Here is an 11,445-nt window from a genome sequence, read left to right on the forward strand (position 1 = left end):
GGATTGGAGACTAGTTATTTTTCTTTAATAATAAATCAAAAGAAGAATTTGCTAACTTGATTTAACTAAATTAATCTATGAGTACGAATTGAAATTTTTATCAAAGTAAATAGATCTAGGGTTTGGAATCCACCACATAGCATTGCATCAAGGATTGTGTTCTTAATTTTTATCTTTTGGAGAGGCATGCAATTTTGGCTGCAAGCCTTTTAAAATGAAAGCATAAAGAGTGTTAGAAAGATCCATCTTTGGTGTAGCATGAAGTGTCTACCTAAGTATGCTAATCTAGGATGCAGCACGCTTCATCTTCCTAGGCATGGATCATCTTAGACTACTTTAGCAAACATGATTAATAACTAGCATGCTCAAAATTTAAATATCATGAAGAAATATTTCATTGGAAATAAGAATTTAAACAAGCTCCAAAATAATAAAAACAAGAACTACAATTGCCCTGATACATTGCTAGGGCTTCATCCAGCCCTAGACTAGATGTTTAGCCGAGCATGGCTTCCGGACGACCTCCCATCTTCAAATGAAATTGATCACCTCCCATTATTCCCAAAATATCCAAAACTCTTCTCTTTCCCCCTCCTTTCTCTCTTTTTTTTTATTTCTTTATCTCTCCCGCTCGTTTCTTCTTCCTTTTCTTCACCGAAACATGGGTTCTCCCCTGTTTTCTCCTCCCCGAGCTCCCTTTGCCACCGAACGATGGCCTCCTTTTATAGTGGATGAATGGTGTCAATGGCGTGGCTGGATCTTGGGAGGGATTCATGGAGCGTTTGATTGTAATGGCCGGAAATGAAGCCGGCCGCTGGATCGACGGGAGGTGGAGGGAAGAAGATGAGTGGCCGCGGGATCGATGAGGTGCTGATTCGGAGTATCTGGATCTCGGAGAAGCCGAGGACTGAGCTGTAGATGAATGCCGAGCTGGGTTTCCGGCGGTTGGGAGCCGATCACGGCTTGGTGCTAGGGATGAATCCGGACGGAAAGATGTTGCAGGTGTCTGTGCGAATGATGAATTGGAAGCGTTACGATCGGAAGGAGAGGCGGGGGATCCGGTCGCTGGCTGCACCCCGTGAAACTTGTGCTGGAACGGGCTGATGCGGAGCATTTGATTCCCGACGGTTGGAGCGGCTCGTTGATTGCAGCGGAGGAGTGATCACCGGCAGAGCATCCGGGAATGAAGACGACGCCATGGCTGGATGCGGAAGGTGCCCGGCTGATCTCCCTCTTGGATTTGGCACGCGGATGATGGGGGATCGGGTTGTTGTGAGCGAGGCGGGATCACGGGAAGGTTTGGTAGCGGGAGGAAGCTGAAAAGGATAGGTAATGGGGAGGGGAAAGAAGATAAACAGTGGGATATCGGGAAGAAGAAGAAGATAAACAGTGGATATTCTTTATTAATTTATTTATTATATTGATTTATATATACTTAATATATATAATTGTAAAACACTGTCATATGAACGTGTTTTCACGGGATACGTTCATATGACAGTGTTCCAGTAATTCTTCCCGAAATATTTTTATTTATTTTATTTTTTATATTATTTATTATTATTATTATTGTTTTAAATTATAAATTTTATATGAAGGCACGCAAGGCATTGGTTGGGAATGACTTTGGGTTTGAGGTGGGTCATGATTGTTGATTTGCTGATTTGTTCTCGAGCCCAATGACATTTAATTCTACTATACCGCTTCAGATTGAACTCACCAGATCAGACCGTGACTTAATAAAGGGTTAAACAAATTTTTTCATAAATTATAACTTTCAATCTAACCAGGACCAAAGCTCATTGATTATACCCTTACTATTGCAACTCCATCAGGTAATAATTCGGGTCAACATATCTCCTCCTTATATGTTTTTATGAAAGATCTCAACCAGAAGAGAGACAAATCAGAGTCCTGTTTTAAGAAAAGTATTATTACCTCTTACCATAATTTAAATTTATTCATTGTTATCAATTCATGGTAAAACAAGTATTCCGTTTAAGAACATTGATAAGGCTGGAAAAAGAATAAATAGATTAATCAGCATTATCACCCCCCAACCTATGTTGCTAGTCCTCGGGCAAAATAAAATTAGAAAGAACAACTCTAATCATTTCGCAGGCATCGGCGATTGCATTACATATGCAACATGGCTTTTAAACCCCTAGGTTACCCCTATAGAACGAGTTTATAGTCTCGTGAGGATTTCAGTGAAGATACCCACAAACTTCAATAAATCATTTATCATAATGTTATTATTAATTTCTTTCTTTTTTTTTTAAATCAATTTGATCTACTGAGGTGAAAAATCAAATTCCAAATGCATACTAGCTAAGAATTTCGAAAACTCTCTTCTTTCTTTTTTTTTTTTAATCAAATTTTAAGATACATAAATGATAAGAATTTCAAAGCACACATGGTTTATTTACTAAGTCAGCCCAAATCCTAGGTCAAGATGCAATTCAAGTTGAAGTCATTAAGTTTCCGTTAGGGAGTTGTAAGACTTATTTATACTGGAGTGCTCGGTGAAATCTGGACCGTACCCAAGCTAAGAGTTCGGATCTCCAAAATATTGCTAATACCCAGTAGTTTCCAAGGATTGGTCGAAGGAACCTACTCACTGATCAAAATCATCTTATCTGCAGGATTTCGAGAGTTGTGGATGTTTACTTAGTACCTCACGGGCTTTATCTGTAATATCCAGTTTACTCGAATTTTTACAACGACGGCTTCACACTATTGTCTTTTCGGTCAATACACATTTTTCCCTTTTTTTTCTTTTTTTCAGAAAGATATATAAATGTGCACTTTTACTCTGTGGTGATTCTCGTGTAACGAGCAATCAGTCGACAACTCTCACACCAGTTGGCATAAGGTGTCGGGCATCAAGACTCCCCTACGGACTTATGCTCGGAGTCCTCATCACAAGCCCATTGACCTTTGACAATAGGTAGCCCTTTTCGATGTTCCTGACTAAATCCATTTTATTGATTTTTTTTTAATTGATTGGATTAGATAAGTAGATTCATCAGGGTCCAAGGTTGCTACATACTATCAACATAATGTCGAGCCTAACCTTAGAAGGGTCGCCAGTGTGTAGTGAAATTCCGAAGTATAATAGCTACAACTCCCTAAGAGAGACTTAATGAAACGAACTTAAATTTGTATACTTCTGACTAGTCATATGGGCTTTAGATTTAATATACCTTGTGTGTTTAGCATTCCTCAGCATTATATGTATAGAAAATGAGGTTTTTTAAACACGAAAACAAAAAAAAAAATTTTAAATTTTTTTTTCATTATTAATTTATAAAAATGAAAATGAACACATTTTTTTAAAAAGTATATTTTTTTTATTTTTTATTTATTTTGATAAACCTGGCATTATAAAGTGAAAACGAATGCAAGAAAAAAAAATGATTAAAAATACTTAAAAATACCCCCCAAACCTAAACCTAACATTGTCCTCAATGTTAAAGAGAATCTAAGAGAATTGGGTTACCCTCCCAACAAGCGCTAAGTTTATGTCTTCAGCCAGACACAGTGGGTCCTTAATTATTTTGATAAACAGGGTTCGTTAAATTAAGGGATTCGATCAATTGCCCGTCGGCAACACAGTCTACATAAGGTTTTAACCTTTGACCATTGGCTTTAAATATGTCCACCATTGAGGTGTTGGATCTCTACTGCACCATAAGGAGAACCCTTTTCACTACGAATGGTCCATCCACCTAGAGCGAAGTTTACCCGGGAAGAGTCGCAACTTGGAATTGAACAGCCAAACCTTTTTGACCAGGTTCGAAGGACTTACGGTTAATATTTTTATCATGAAAAGCCTTAGTCCTTGCTTTATAAATTTAACATTTTCATAAGCCTCATTACGCAATTCTTCAAGTTCACTTAGTTGGAGTTTTCGGTGAGGACCAGCTACTGCCATGTCTAAGTTAAATTTTTTAATAGCCCAGAAAGCTCTTGTTCAAGTTCTACGGTAAGTGACAAGCTTTACGAAAAACTAATCGGTAGGGGGACATGCCAATAGGAGTTTTGTAGGCGGTACGGTAAGCCAGAGTGTATCATTTATCCTTTGAGACCAATCTTTCCTATCGGGACGTACCGTTTTCTCTAAGATGTGTTTTAACTCTCTATTGGACACCTCGACTTGTCCACTCGTTTGGGGATGGTATGGGGTAGCAACTTTGTGGGTGATGTTATATTTGCGAACCAAAGCCTCGAAAGATCGGTTGCAAAAATGAGATCCCCCATCACTGATAATGGCTCGGGTGTACCAAAACGACAAAAGATGTTTCATGTAAAAATTTAATCACAAACTTGTGGTCATTAGTTTTAGTGGCGACAGCTTCTACCCATTTTGAAACATAATCAACCCCTACTAGAATATATTCGAAACCAAAGGATGGTGGGAAAGGGCCATGAAGTCAATACCCCAAACATCAAAGATTTCTACAATTAAAATAGGATTGAGAGGCATCATATCTCTACGAGAGATGGTACCCATCCGTTGGCACCGTTCACAAGTTTGGCAAAAGTTATGGGCATCTTTGAAAAGTGTGGGCCAATAAAATTCACTTTGTAAAACTTTTGCTGCAGTTTTTCTACCCCCAAAATGTCCCCCACAAGCTTGTGAATGGCAGAATGAAAGAATACTTTGAAATTCGCATTCAGGGACACATCGACAGATGACTTGATCGGGACAATACTTGAATAAATCAGGATCATCCCAATAATAGAACTTTACTTGTGAAAAGAATCGGTTCTTATCTTGAGTTGACCAATCATCAGGAATTCGTCCTATGGCAAGGTAATTCACTATGTTTGCAAACCATGGCATTTTTATTCTTTGTACCTCAAATAATTGTTCATCTGGAAAAGAATCGTGTAAGGGTGAGGGATTTTTACAAGAGGGCTCAAGAAGAATCCTAGATAAGTGGTCCGCTACGACATTTGCAGTTCCTTTCTTGTCACGAATTTCTAGGTCAAATTCTTGTAGTAAAAGAATCCATCGAATCAGACGGGGTTTGGTATCCTTCTTTGCAAGAAGGTGTCGAAGGGCAGCATGATCAGTGAATACGGTAACCTGGATCCTAATAGGTAAGATCGAAACTTGTCTAGCGCGAATACTACGGCTAGCAATTCTTTCTCAGTGGTGGTGTAGTTCAATTGTGCATATGAGAGTGCTTTACTAGCGTAGTAGATGACATGAGGTACCTTATCTAGCCGTTGCCCTAAAACTGCCCCAATGGCATAGTCGGATGCGTCACACATTAATTCAAATGGAAGGGTCCAATTAGGGGGCCGTATGATAGGTGCAGTGGTCAATTTCGAGCGAAGATTTTCAAATGCCTCCTCGCATGCTTTATCAAAGACAAAGGGAGTGTCCTTGGCCAGAAGATTGCACAAGGGTTTGGAAATCTTACTGAAATCCTGAATGAAGCGACGGTAGAAACCAGCATGGCCAAGGAATGATCGGATTTGTTTCACAGTTTTGGGTGGGAAAAGATTGGAAATAAGATCGACTTTGGCTTTATCTACTTCAATGCCCCTCTTGGACACGACGTGTCCTAAAACTATGCCTTCTTGAACCATGAAATGGCTCTTTTCCCAACTTAATACTAGGTTGGTCTCCTTACATCTTTTCAAAACTAAAGTCAAATTGTCTAGACAATCATCAAAAGATAGGCCAAAAACTGAGAAATCATCAATGAACACTTCTAGAAAGTTTTCCACCATATCTGAAAAGATGGCCATCATGCATCGTTGAAAAGTTGCGGGTGCATTACATAGTCCAAAAGGCATCCTCCTATATGCAAATGTCCCAAATGGGCAAGTAAAGGTGGTCTTCTCTTGATCGTCCGGGTAGACAGGTACTTGGTTATATCCAGAATAACCATATAAGAAGCAGTAGAAACCTTGACCAGCCAACCGTTCCAAAATTTGATCTATGAAAGGTAGAAGAAAATGGTCTTTCCTAGTCATTGAATTAAGTTTTCTGTAGTCAATGCATACGCGCCAACCCGTGGTTGTACGTGTTTGTATTAATTCTCCTTCCGTATTCTCAATCACAGTGATACCTGATTTCTTGGGTACCACTTGTGTCGGACTCACCCACTTACTATCAGAAATTGGATAAATGATTCCGGCATCTAATAACTTCACCACTTCTTTCTTGACTACCTCCTTCATGTTAGGATTGAGTCTTCTTTGCATTTCTCAGGTAGACTTTGCATCATCTTCGAGATGAATTCGATGCATGCAAACAGAGGGGTCAACCCCTTTCAAATCGGCTACAGACCATCCTATGGCATGTTTATTTTCTTCTAGCACCCTCAAAAGTTTACCCTCCTGTTTAGTAGATAAGTTGGCTGCGATAATTACAGGGAGGCTATCTTCTGGTCCTAGAAAGACATACTTAAGATTTGTTGGAAGTGGCTTTAACTCAAGTTTAGGTGGTGAATCAATGGAAGGACAAAGTGGCGCGCTAGCAATGGGAGGAAGAGGTTCAGGTTGGCTCTTCCAAGGAAGGAAACTCACAGGAGATTGATTGTCAAGTAAGATATTAACTTCTTCTATGGCCTTGTCTATATCAAAGTTGTCAATGTCAAAATGGGCCAGACATGCCTCTAAGGGGTCATCTGCCAAGATATAGGGAAGGGCTTCCTCTACAAGATCATCCATTTCGTCAATTAGGCAACACTCGTCTTCCCTCACATGTTGGTCAGCGGCATGAAATACATTCAATTTAATTTTCATGTTCCCAAATGATATATCCATTGCCCCAGTTCTACAGTTTATACAGGCATTGGCTGTAGCTAAAAAGGGACGACCAAGAATCACAGGGATTTATTTTTTTATGTTGGGCACATGTTCCATATCAAGGACGATAAAATCTACTGGAAAATAGAATTTGTCTACCTTGACAAGAACATCTTCAATCATCCCCCGTGGTATCTTCACAGATCGATCAGCCAATTGTAAGGACACCGAGGTAGGTTTTAATTCACCTAACCCAAATTTTTCATAGACTGAATAGGGTAGAAGATTCACACTTGCCCCTAGATCTAAAAGTGCTCGATCAATGGAGTTATCTCCTATGACACAGAAAATAGTGGGAGCGCTAGGATCTTTGAATTTTGGAGGGGTGTTGTGTTGGAGAATCGAACTTACCTGTTCAGTAAGTAGGACCTTTTTAGGCACATGTGTCCTAGATTTCCGCTTTTGGGTGCAAAGATCTTTGAGAAATTTGGCATAGGAGGGAACTTGTTTGATGGCATCAAGGAGTGGGAGGTTGATTTTAACTTGTTTGAAGACCTCCATCATCTCTTCTAATGAAGTTCCCTTCTTGCCAAAGGGAGAGGGTGCATTAAGTGCTTCAGGGAATGGAGCCTTTGGAATGTGGGTTGTGGCAGATGGTGGACTAGCTGAAGAAGGTTTTGGGTTTTCATGTGATACATTCTTCTCTTCTTCCTCTCCTTCCTTATTGTTACCCTCCCCAACCTTATTATCTATTATACGTCCACTCCTTAGGGTAGTCAAAGCATTAGCTTGCTCATGATTTAGTCGAGTTTCTTGAGCCACGTATTGTCCCCTAGGATTACTCATTGGTTGACTTGGAAGCTTACCTTCCTCTCGCTTGTTTAATGCATTAGCTAGTTGACCCATTTGGGATTCTAGCTTAGCAATTGATTGCGTGTGAGAGTGCAATAGTTGTATGTTTGCCTCCAAACCTTGAAGGGCAGTCAACACCTTCTCCTCAAAGGCTGTATTTCTTTGGGTTGGAGGAGGAGGATGCTGAAATTGGGTTGAGGGACGGTAGGGATGAAAATTCTGAGGGTTTTGAAAATTTTGGGAATTTTTGGGCTGTGTTTGAAGCTTGCTGCTTCCAAGAAAAGTTTGGATGATTTTGCCATCCCGGGTTATATGTATTGGAAAATGGGTGATTTTCCGGTCTAGGCTGTGTTTGAGCAGCATTGATGTGTTCTTGCACGAGTTCGGGGAATTGGGGCGCTGAAGGGCACTCATGAATAGGGTGGGATGGACTAGAACAAATAGTACACACTTGTGCTTGGGAAGAGTTCATGTAATGCCCACCTATCATCAGTTGGTCAATCTTATGGGACAATGCATCTATCTTGCTAGACAGGTCCATAGAATGACTTATTTCACAAATGGTCCCTTTTCTTTGAGAACTCGGGGGTGCTTGACGAGAACATGAAGCATGGTGGAGGGAGTTTTCATTAAGATTTTCAAATAATTGCCATGCTTCATGCTCATTTTGAAGCATAAAAGTGCCCCCGCATGCAGCATCGATCATCTGACGGTTTCGTTCTATCAATCCGTCATAGAAACATTGCACTAGCTGCCACTTAGGTATTTGATGATGAGGGCATTTACGGATTAGGTCTCGAAATCTCTCCCAAGTTTCATGAAATTCTTCTCCCTCGGTTTGGGAGAAGCTTGTAATGGCACGTCTAAACTGGTTCGTTCTTCCTATGGAAAAGTATTTTTTAAGAAATTCTTGTTGCATTTGATCCCAAGAACGAATCGAGTTGGCTTCTAAAGAATTCAACCATTGCTTGGCTCTATCTTTAAGGGAGAAGGAGAATAATCTAAGTTTCAGAGCATCATCAGTGAAATTCTGAATCTTGACAGTGGTGCAAATCTCAAGGAATTCATCTAGGTGTTTATATGGATCTTCATTGGTGAGCCCATAAAAAGATGGAAGCATTTGGATCACACTAGACTTTATTTCATATTGTACAGCTGCTACCTCAGGTAATCGAATGCAAGATGGGGAAGTGTAAATAGTGGGAGTAAAGTATTCCCTCAGGAGTTTGGGTTGTTCTTCAGCCATCTTAAGAGGTGGGGATGATCCTAATGTTTTGATCTTAGCTCGAATGTTCCTAAGGGTTCGTTCTATTTAGGGTCAAAAGGTAATAGGTTTTGTACTCTAGAACGACTACCGTGCATACACTAGTACTCGATTAATCAAGCATGCAATAAAAGAGAAAAGCATATCAATCCTAGTCTTTGTCCTAAAATCACTAGACAGCTCCTAACTGGTTTGAAGAGGGCACCTAAGCCTCCAATCCGGTCTAATGAACCGAGTTGACCAGGTAAGCTCCTAGGTAAGTGGAGGGGTCACGATGCGTCCGCAAAGGTCCCACTTAAAACCCACTTGCCTCGAACAGATGAACTGTCTCCCTTATAGGGACAAAGCTTGCCTAGACATCAACTAAGCCACAGAGCGAAATTGGTACAACCTTCGGTGATCTTCGTCCTATTGAGCTCGAATGTCCCTAGGGGCCAACGTCTAATTGATTTTAATTAAAGATGACACTATGTGAGATTGAGTTCACCTAAGTTGGGCAAGAGTCCAGTGATGAAATCCGGCTCTTATCTTGTTGGGGTGATTGCCCTTACTATGTGCAAATTGATTTGTGTATGTGTATCAAGCATGCATTCACAATTTTGCTATAATTAAAATCAAACAATCACCACAAAATTTCAAACCAATAATTAATTTAAATAAGAAAAGTTTAGAGGTTACCAAAGGGAATTTCTCCAGCAATTTAATTTTTTTTTTTAAGGCAAACCTCTACATCATTGCTTTTCCAGCAGTTCTCCTTTTGATCATCCCAGATTTTTTCCTCGATTCCTGATCAAATAATATATATAAAAAAAATAAATAAAAATTAGTAAGGGAGAAAAAGAAGATAAGAAAAGTAACAATAATAGAAATTTTTTTTAAGAAATTTTTTTAATTTTTAAATAATTTTTTTTTTAATAAGAAAAATAACTATGCTAGCAATCCCCGGCAACGGCGCCAAAAATTGATCGGTTCTTTCAATTTTGAAAATAAAAGCACGCAATAGCACGTATCCTGTAGGATAGTGATTACGGGTGTCGGTCCACAGGGATTGGAGACTAGTTATTTTTCTTTAATAATAAATCAAAAAGAAGAATTTGCTAACTTGATTTAACTAAATTAATCTATGAGTACGAATTAAAATTTTTATCAAAGTAAATAGATCTAGGGTTTGGAATCCACCACATAGCATTGCATCAAGGATTGTGTTCTTAATTTTATCTTTTGGAGAGGCATGCAATTTTGGCTGCAAGCCTTTTAAAATGAAAGCATAAAGAGTGTTAGGAAGATCCATCTTCGGTGTAGCATGAAGTATCTACCTAAGTATGCTAATCTAGGATGCAGCACGCTTCATCTTCCTAGGCATGGATCATCTTAGACTACTTTAGCAAACATGATTAATAACTAGCATGCTCAAAATTTAAATATCATGAAGAAATATTTCATTAGAAATAAGAATTTAAACAAGCTCCAAAATAATAAAAAACAAGAACTACAATTACCCTGATACATTGCTAGGGCTTCATCCAGCCCTAGACTAGATGTTTAGCCGAGCATGGCTTCCGGACGACCTCCCATCTTCAAATGAAATTGATCACCTCCCATTATTCCCAAAATATCCAAAACTCTTCTCTTTCCCCCTCCTTTCTCTCTTTTTTTTATTTCTTTATCTCTCCCGCTCGGTTTCTTCTTCCTTTTCTTCCCCGAAACAGGGGTTCTCCCCTGTTTTCTCCTCCCCGAGCTCCCTTTGCCACCGAATGATGGCCTCCTTTTATAGTGGATGAATGGTGTCAATGGCGTGGCTGGATCTTGGGAGGGATTCATGGAGCGTTTGATTGTAATGGCCGGAAATGAAGCCGGCCGCTGGATCGACGGGAGGTGGAGGGAAGAAGATGAGTGGCCGCAGGATCGATGGGAGGTGCTGATTCGGAGTATCTGGATCTCGGAGAAGCCGAGGACTGAGCTGTAGATGAATGCCGAGCTGGGTTTCCGGCGGTTGGGAGCCGATCACGGCTTGGTGCTAGGGATGAATCCGGACGGAAAGATGTTGCAGGTGTCTGTGCGAATGATGAATTGGAAGCGTTACGATTGGAAGGAGAGGCGGGGGATCCAGTCGCTGGCTGCACCCCGTGGAACTCGTGCTGGAACGGGCTGATGCGGAGCATTTGATTCCCGACGGTTGGAGCGGCTCGTTGATTGCAGCGGAGGAGTGATCGCCGGCGGAGCATCCGGGAATGAAGACGACGCCATGGCTGGATGCGGAAGGTGCCCGACTGATCTCCCTCTTGGATTTGGCACGCGGATGATGGGGGATCGGGTTGTTGTGAGCGAGCCGGGATCACGGGAAGGTTTGGCAGCGGGAGGAAGCTGAAAAGGATAGGTAACGGGGAGGGGAAAGAAGATAAACAGTGGGATATCGGGAAGAAGAAGAAGATAAACAGTGGATATTCTTTATTAATTTATTTATTATTTGATTTATATATATACATAAATATATATATATTTGTAAAAACACTGTTCATATGAGCAGTGTTTTCACGGGATACTGTTCATATGAACAG

At 40.3% G+C, this 11,445-nt stretch overlaps 1 non-coding gene across 1 annotated transcript; it reads left to right on the top strand.

The window, feature by feature from the left end:
- The first annotated feature begins 8,387 nt into the window (after positions 1-8,387).
- LOC120109817 lies at positions 8,388-8,493 on the top strand. Its single transcript, XR_005510583.1, has one exon. It is a non-coding gene; the product is annotated as a small nucleolar RNA R71 (small nucleolar RNA).
- Positions 8,494-11,445: the final 2,952 nt, after the last annotated feature.

This window comes from Phoenix dactylifera, unplaced genomic scaffold, assembly GCF_009389715.1.
Source record: "Phoenix dactylifera cultivar Barhee BC4 unplaced genomic scaffold, palm_55x_up_171113_PBpolish2nd_filt_p 002877F, whole genome shotgun sequence".
Taxonomy (NCBI): domain Eukaryota; kingdom Viridiplantae; phylum Streptophyta; class Magnoliopsida; order Arecales; family Arecaceae; genus Phoenix; species Phoenix dactylifera.